The sequence below is a fragment of the Malaya genurostris genome, chromosome 3 (genome assembly GCF_030247185.1).
Source record: "Malaya genurostris strain Urasoe2022 chromosome 3, Malgen_1.1, whole genome shotgun sequence".
Taxonomy (NCBI): Eukaryota; Metazoa; Arthropoda; class Insecta; order Diptera; family Culicidae; genus Malaya; species Malaya genurostris.
In genome coordinates this window covers 124561508-124571065 of record NC_080572.1, presented here as the reverse complement: position 1 = coordinate 124571065, position 9558 = coordinate 124561508, and positions in this window count along the sequence as shown.

The window sequence follows — 9558 nt, the reverse complement described above, 5'->3', positions numbered from 1 at the left end:
TTGTCATCGCCGTTTCAGTGACAGTTGTTCTTGTTTTCGTATTATTCACGCTCGAAAATGTGTGTTTATGTGCCCAATTCTCGCCATTTGCGGGAAGTTTTACTTTTCTGTTACAATTCGAAAAAATGCAGCTGAAGCGCATCGAATGCTTTCAGAAACTTACGGTGATGCTGCTTTGAGTAAAAAAAACGTGTCGGGAGTGTTCTCAACTTTTTAAAAATGGTGATTTCGATGTCGAAGACAAACATGGTGGTGGAAGAGAAAAAACATTCAAATATGAACAACAAGAAGCATTGCTTCATGAAGATTCATGCCAAGGCCAAGAAGAGCTTGCCGAATCGTTAGGAATGAGTCAGCAAGCCATTTCAAAACGTCTCAAGACCCTGGGCATGATTCAGAAAGAAGTTGAAACCGAGGGACATCGAGCGCCGTCTATTTGTATGTGAGCAACTGCTTCAGAGACAAAATCGTACGGGGTTTTTACATCGAATCGTAACCGGTGATGAAAAGTGGGTTCGATACGATAATGCCAAACGCAGAAAATCATGGGGAAAGCCCGGGCATGCTACTTCGTCGAAGGCAAAACCGAATATTCACGGCGCCAAGGTTATGATTTGTATTTGGTAGGATCAGCTCGGTGTAATTTACTAAGAGCTCTTAAAACCGGGTGAAACCATCACAGGAGATCGCTACCGAACGCAACTGATGCACCATAGTCACGCGCTAAAAGAAAAGCGGCCACAATATCAAGAGCGAATTGATAAAGTCATCCTCCAACACGACAATGCTCGGCCTCACGTCGCAAATATGGTCAAAAAGTACCTGGAAACGCTGAAATGGGAAGTCTTGCCCCACCTGCCGTATGCCCCAAATGTTGCCCTTTCTGACTTCCATCTATTCCGTTCGATGGCACACGGCCTGGTAGATCAACATTTTCAATCCTTCGAAGAGTGGAAAAGACTGATCTCTCGAATAGTAACATGAAATCGAGCTCTTACGTTAAACTCAAATTTAGAGTAAGAGGTACTCATTATCGTTGATGGTAACTACTCAATTTTTGACATTTCCATGTATCATTTGAAAATGAGTAACTAGGATTGAAACTCTGAGTAACTTTTTCTAAGCGTTGATTGAATGGTTACGAGATCGGATGTTCACTTTTCGAGTCATGCAAAGTTTTATGTCAAAATTTTCAGTTTTTTGACATCTGTCACAATTGACCGTGTACACAAAATATGGTTTGAGATTACACTCGGTAATAGCTGTCAAATTTGTTATTGTTAAAATACGTTCATCACATATTCTTGATAAGACAAGTATTCCAGAAGTGTCGTGAATACAACGTACTAACCTATTCATTGACTTCAAAGCGGCATTCAACACAATCGAACGAGAACAGCTATAGCATAGCATGCACGGTTACGGTTTTCCGGTAAACTGACGCGATTGGTCAAAACAACGATGGATGGAGTGATGTACTACGTCCGAGTATCTTGGACGCTCTCGAGTCCCTTCGAATCTCGTAGAGAGTTGCGATAAGGTGATGAACTCTCATGTACCTTGTTCAATATTGCTTTGGACACGAGTGGCACGATCTTCCGAAGTCCGTACAGCTTTTTGGCTGACGATGTTTATATTATGACACGTAACCTTGAGAAGATGATGGAAACCTACATCGGACTGAAAGCTGAAGCTAGGCGTATCGTACTGGCCATAAATGCGTTAAAAACAAAATACATGAGAGGAAGAGGCTCTAGAGAAGAAACACTACGCCTCCCACCACGAATATTGATAGACGGTGATGATATCGAGGTGGTTGATGAGTTCGTGTATTTGTGCTCACTGGTGACCGCCGATAATGATACCAGCAGAGGAATTCAGAGGCGTATTTTGGCACGAAATTGGGCGTGATCGAGATCGAAAAAAGAACGCCACCGCACGAAATTGATCGTCTACAAAACGCTCTACAAATGCTCATTACTTTACTATGGGGCGCCTTTTCAAAATTTACCCTCTGAGAGAGTGATAAGTTTTTGATAGTGAATATCTCCTGTTGTATCTAATGAACCAACATAATTCTTTCTACATGCCATCGGAAATATGATCATAATTTTATGATAAAGTTTTCAGTTGAGTGACATAATCTCAAATAGTTCAAAATTAAACTTTTCTGAAATGTTTGGTATAAACGAGTATCAAAGAGGATAATTCATAAGGAGCGTTTGCCTTTCTCGTATTTTGAAAGCTCATAGCTCAGTGATCTGTGGAAGGATTTATATAATCTAACTACCAATACAATCGAACATTTTCAACTTGAACGTGTATTGCAACAACATTGAAGTTTTTCAATAGTACACTATTGAAAAACCTGTTTGATTTAACCCATGACAGCATGTCGAACAGGAAAAGGAATTTTGGCAAAGGGGCAGTCCGTACACCGCTGCCAGTAACAGGTATAAAATGAAATGTGATGTGAGAAATAGCGTCATTTAAGTTAAAGCAGCTACTCTGAACGCACGAGACACCGTCAGCACGATGGCACCGAAAACCGGTAGAAAGGCAGCCAAAAAGTCCAGCAAAGCCCATTCAAAACACTTTTCAGTGCTTTTCAGACAATTCAAAGCACTTTTCAGTGCTAAAGATGATCATAAAGAACTAGTTGAATTTTGTTGCTTTCCTACCATTTTCTGAGCAACTGTTGCCGAAACAAGACACACACGAGAACCATCTCAGATATAAATCCAGATCTTGTTGCTTGTGACAATTTCAATGCACTTTTTAGTGCCACAGATAAACATTAGGAGTTAATTAAACTTTCAATATTTCCTACCAAAAGATTCATCAAGTTGGAAGTTAAAATAATTTGCACCGTCACTAACACATTCAATTACGAACGGCAATGCGAAAGTGGAAGTGATGATGTTGAACACATATTTATACTAGTATGCCGTGCGAAACAGAGTTGCCACGTATACAGATTAATATGTATTTTTGTCGTGAATACTTTAGTATGCGGCCGAAAAGAAAAATAAACAAATTGTTTGAACAAAGGATTCCACTTGATTTGCGCATTCTACTTTCCAGGCATATCAAAACTGGCTAAACTTAAAGCAATCTTAAATATTTCTTTATCACAGTGATGTGGTCGTCCTGAAAAGGACGGAGTTTTTGTTCAACTCCTCGTCGTTACGGATGGCCAGTTCCAGATGGCGAGGGATGATTTTCGTTTTCTTGTTGTCACGGGCAGCGTTACCGGCCAATTCCAACACTTCGGCAGCCAAGTACTCGATAACTGCCACCAGATTGACCGGTGCACCGGCACCAACAGCTCGGCGTAGTTTCCCTTCCGGAGCAGATGATGTAACTGCAGACCAGCACGGTTCACGCGGGATTTTGCCTAGCCCTTAACTGTTCCTCCTGTGTGCGTGTTTCTGCGTAAAAATTCACAGCTAGACAGTCAATTCAGTATTACTGGCTGCTGCTCTACTAACTCTCTCTTTTCTGTCGTCTCACTGTTTCCCATTCTGTGAACAGGAAAAGGAATTTTGGCAAGGGGCTGTCCGTAACCGCTGCCAGTAGCAGATATAAAACGAAATGTCATTTGAGAAATAGTGTCATTTAAGTTAAAGCAGCTACTCTGCACGCACGAGACACCGTCAGCACGATGGCATTGAAAACCAGTGGAAAGGCAGCCAAAAAGTCCAGCAAGGACCATTCAAAGCACTTTTCAGTGCTTTTCAGACAATAAAGACAATAAAGAACTAGTTGAATTTTTTCGCTTTTCTACCATTTTCTGAGCAACTGTTACCGAAACAAGACACACACGAGAACCATCTCAGATCTAAATGCAGATCTGGTTGATTGTGACAATTCAAGGCACTTTTTAGTGCCACAGATAATTAAACTTTCAATATTTCCTACCAAAAGATTCATCAAGATGGATATTAAAATAATTTGTACCGTCACTAACACATTCAATTACGAACGGCAATGCCAAAGCGAAAGTGATGATGTTGAACACATCTTCATACTAGTATGGGGTCATCTGAAAATGTGCCATGCAAAACAGGGTTGCCATATATACAGATTAATCTGTATTTTATTTATACATACATATATGTACAGAATAATCTGTAATATTATCACTATTATCATCATTATTATTATTAAAATGACTCTTGCATACCAAAGATCGTCGATACATTTCTGACCAGGCCATTGCAATTGTCTCGTACTGAAATTTCGAGAAGAATAAGATATCTTCGAACTTCATAGCTTCAATAAAAATAAACTACAAATTTGTCGTACTTAGCCTCCTATATTAGCAAATTAAAAAGGAATTGTTTCAAGTTTGGAATGTATAGTTGTAGAATAGTAGCTGTTTAATGTAACTTATCTGTACTTTAATGTAGGTGCATCGCTTCAAACTCTATTAGTGAAAAAGGGGAAATCCTACACAATTCATACAATCAATCAACTAACTGATATTCGGAAAAGTTATGGGAGCGTGCCAGTTTTTTCGTATTCACGATATCCAGTTATGTCTCTGACATTACCCACCCGCTTTTTTTAAACTCTTGTATGCAATTGTTCTTAAGCATCTCTAGACGACTACTGCACCCTTTTTCATAACATTTTGTCTCGTTTCGATTTTACCGCGGTTCATTTTTGGCGACATAATCTTTTGAATATGACATACTAGCTGAGTTACTCGGCGTTGTTCGGAAATGTTTCGTGAAGGCAAGGTCGAAAAAAATTCTAGAAATTGTCCTGCCTATTGATACTCTGATTGTAATGAAACACAACTTAGGCGACAATTCGGTTCAACAATACTCCGTTCATGTTCACATTGCGAATGATCAGTGTCCTATCTTAGATCTCACAATAATCGTAATAATCGTTCCTCGTCACATTCGATCTAAAATACCTCAGGCTTCCATGGCTATAAACATTTGCTACTCCCTACTTGTAATAGAAAATGTTTGACATCAATAATTATTCAAGATAATCCATCTGATAATGGTTATTTTATAACGAAAGGCTGTTTATCATCATAATTACATTCGTACTATAGAATAACGTTTTTATATAATTTATTTTATCCCAGCTTTAACCATTTTGGTCGTTCGCTGCGGAGGAGAATCTATAGAATAACGATTCATTTAATATAAAAGTTGTAAACTTATTTCCATCCCCTTGGGCTGACAGTTTTCGCAATGAAATTCAAAAAGTACCTGTACCAAGTTTGGTGATAATATTCTTGATAAGACAAGTATTCCAGAAGTGTCGTGAATACAACGTACTAACGCATCACCTATTCATTGACTTCAAAGCGGCATTCAACACAATCGAACGAGAACAGCTATAGCATAGCATGCACGGTTACGGTTTTCCGGTAAACTGACGCGATTGGTCAAAACAACGATGGATGGAGTGATGTACTACGTCCGAGTATCTTGGACGCTCTCGAGTCCCTTCGAATCTCGTAGAGAGTTGCGATAAGGTGATGAACTCTCATGTACCTTGTTCAATATTGCTTTGGACACGAGTGGCACGATCTTCCGAAGTCCGTACAGCTTTTTGGCTGACGATGTTGATATTATGACACGTAACCTTGAGAAGATGATGGAAACCTACATCGGACTGAAAGCTGAAGCTAGGCGTATCGTACTGGCCATAAATGCGTTAAAAACAAAATACATGAGAGGAAGAGGCTCTAGAGAAGAAACACTACGCCTCCCACCACGAATATTGATAGACGGTGATGATATCGAGGTGGTTGATGAGTTCGTGTATTTGTGCTCACTGGTGACCGCCGATAATGATACCAGCAGAGGAATTCAGAGGCGTATTTTGGCACGAAATTGGGCGTGATCGAGATCGAAAAAAGAACGCCACCGCACGAAATTGATCGTCTACAAAACGCTCTACAAATGCTCATTACTTTACTATGGGGCGCCTTTTCAAAATTTACCCTCTGAGAGAGTGATAAGTTTTTGATAGTGAATATCTCCTGTTGTATCTAATGAACCAACATAATTCTTTCTACATGCCATCGGAAATATGATCATAATTTTATGATAAAGTTTTCAGTTGAGTGACATAATCTCAAATAGTTCAAAATTAAACTTTTCTGAAATGTTTGGTATAAACGAGTATCAAAGAGGATAATTCATAAGGAGCGTTTGCCTTTCTCGTATTTTGAAAGCTCATAGCTCAGTGATCTGTGGAAGGATTTATATAATCTAACTACCAATAGAATCGAACATTTTCAACTTGAACGTGTATTGCAACAACATTGAAGTTTTTCAATAGTACACTATTGAAAAACCTGTTTGATTTAACCCATGACAGCATGTCGAACAGGAAAAGGAATTTTGGCAAAGGGGCTGTCCGTACACCGCTGCCAGTAACAGGTATAAAATGAAATGTGATGTGAGAAATAGCGTCATTTAAGTTAAAGCAGCTACTCTGAACGCACGAGACACCGTCAGCACGATGGCACCGAAAACCGGTAGAAAGGCAGCCAAAAAGTCCAGCAAAGCCCATTCAAAACAATTTTCAGTGCTTTTCAGACAATTCAAAGCACTTTTCAGTGCTAAAGATGATCATAAAGAACTAGTTGAATTTTGTTGCTTTCCTACCATTTTCTGAGCAACTGTTGCCGAAACAAGACACACACGAGAACCATCTCAGATATAAATCCAGATCTTGTTGCTTGTGACAATTTCAATGCACTTTTTAGTGCCACAGATAAACATTAGGAGTTAATTAAACTTTCAATATTTCCTACCAAAAGATTCATCAAGTTGGAAGTTAAAATAATTTGCACCGTCACTAACACATTCAATTACGAACGGCAATGCGAAAGTGGAAGTGATGATGTTGAACACATATTTATACTAGTATGCCGTGCGAAACAGAGTTGCCACGTATACAGATTAATATGTATTTTTGTCGTGAATACTTTAGTATGCGGCCGAAAAGAAAAATAAACAAATTGTTTGAACAAAGGAATCCACTTGATTTGCGCATTCTACTTTCCAGGCATATCAAAACTGGCTAAACTTAAAGCAATCTTAAATATTTCTTTATCACAGTGATGTGGTCGTCCTGAAAAGGACGGAGTTTTTGTTCAACTCCTCGTCGTTACGGATGGCCAGTTTCAGATGGCGAGGGATGATTTTCGTTTTCTTGTTGTCACGGGCAGCGTTACCGGCCAATTCCAACACTTCGGCAGCCAAGTACTCGATAACTGCCGACAGATTGACCGGTGCACCGGCACCAACAGCTCGCCGTAGTTTCCCTTCCGGAGCAGACGATGTAACTGCAGACCAGCACGGTTCAAGCGGGATTTTGCCTAGCCCTTAACTGTTCCTCCTGTGTGCGTGTTTCTGCGTAAAAATTCACAGCTAGACAGTCAATTCAATATTACTGGCTGCTGCTCTACTAACTCTCTCTTTTATGTCGTCTCACTGTTTCCCATTCTGTGAACAGGAAAAGGAATTTTGGCAAGGGGCTGTCCGTAACCGCTGCCAGTAGCAGATATAAAACGAAATGTCATTTGAGAAATAGTGTCATTTAAGTTAAAGCAGCTACTCTGCACGCACGAGACACCGTCAGCACGATGGCATTGAAAACCAGTGGAAAGGCAGCCAAAAAGTCCAGCAAGGACCATTCAAAGCACTTTTCAGTGCTTTTCAGACAATAAAGACAATAAAGAACTAGTTGAATTTTTTCGCTTTTCTACCATTTTCTGAGCAACTGTTACCGAAACAAGACACACACGAGAACCATCTCAGATCTAAATGCAGATCTGGTTGATTGTGACAATTCAAGGCACTTTTTAGTGCCACAGATAATTAAACTTTCAATATTTCCTACCAAAAGATTCATCAAGATGGAAATTAAAATAATTTGTACCGTCACTAACACATTCAATTACGAACGGCAATGCCAAAGCGAAAGTGATGATGTTGAACACATCTTCATACTAGTATGGGGTCATCTGAAAATGTGCCATGCAAAACAGGGTTGCCATATATACAGATTAATCTGTATTTTATTTATACATACATATATGTACAGAATAATCTGTAATATTATTACTATTATCATCATTATTATTATTAAAATGACTCTTGCATACCAAAGATCATCGATACATTTCCGACCAGGCCATTGCAATTGTCTCGTACTGAAATTTCGAGAAGAATAAGATATCTTCGAACTTCATAGCTTCAATAAAAATAAACTACAAATTTGTCGTACTTAGCCTCCTATATTAGCAAATTAAAAAGGAATTGTTTCAAGTTTGGAATGTATAGTTGTAGAATAGTAGCTGTTTAATGTAACTTATCTGTACTTTAATGTAGGTGCATCGCTTCAAACTCTATTAGTGAAAAAGGGGAAATCCTACACAATTCATACAATCAATCAACTAACTGATATTCGGAAAAGTTATGGGAGCGTGCCAGTTTTTTCGTATTCACGATATCCAGTTATGTCTCTGACATTACCCACCCGCTTTTTTTAAACTCTTGTATGCAATTGTTCTTAAGCATCTCTAGACGACTACTGCACCCTTTTTCATAACATTTTGTCTCGTTTCGATTTTACCGCGGTTCATTTTTGGCGACATAATCTTTTGAATATGACATACTAGCTGAGTTACTCGGCGTTGTTCGGAAATGTTTCGTGAAGGCAAGGTCGAAAAAAATTCTAGAAATTGTCCTGCCTATTGATACTCTGATTGTAATGAAACACAACTTAGGCGACAATTCGATTCAACAATACTCCGTTCATGTTCACATTGCGAATGATCAGTGTCCTATCTTAGATCTCACAATAATCGTAATAATCGTTCCTCGTCACATTCGATCTACAATACCTCAGGCTTCCATGGCTATAAACATTTGCTACTCCCTACTTGTAATAGAAAATGTTTGACATCAATAATTATTCAAGATAATCCATCTGATAATGGTTATTTTATAACGAAAGGCTGTTTATCATCATAATTACATTCGTACTATAGAATAACGTTTTTATATAATTTATTTTATCCCAGCTTTAACCATTTTGGTCGTTCGCTGCGGAGGAGAATCTATAGAATAACGATTCATTTAATATAAAAGTTGTAAACTTATTTCCATCCCCTTGGGTTGACAGTTTTCGCAATGAAATTCACATTGATTGTATGATTTCTTCGTCAATTCAGATCAAAAGACGCTGCAGCTATGGGGGGGGGATGGGGGGGGCATGGAACTTTTTGCCCCTCCCGCCCCCTCCAATAGATTTATTGGTGGGGCCATTCCCCCCAATATGTTGGCAATTGGAATAAATTTTAGAAAATTTACTAGAAATATCATATGATAAAAAACTTTTTTCTGTTATACCAGTAGTTCGTCTCCGTAATACTTCATATTTCTTAACTAAGTTACTAAAATTTTTAAACTAATTTACTACAATGTGAAATGTGCTATACTTTACCACTTTAGAATATTGGTTATTACTGTAATAGTATGAAAAATGTTTTTGATTTTTACTTGGTTGCTT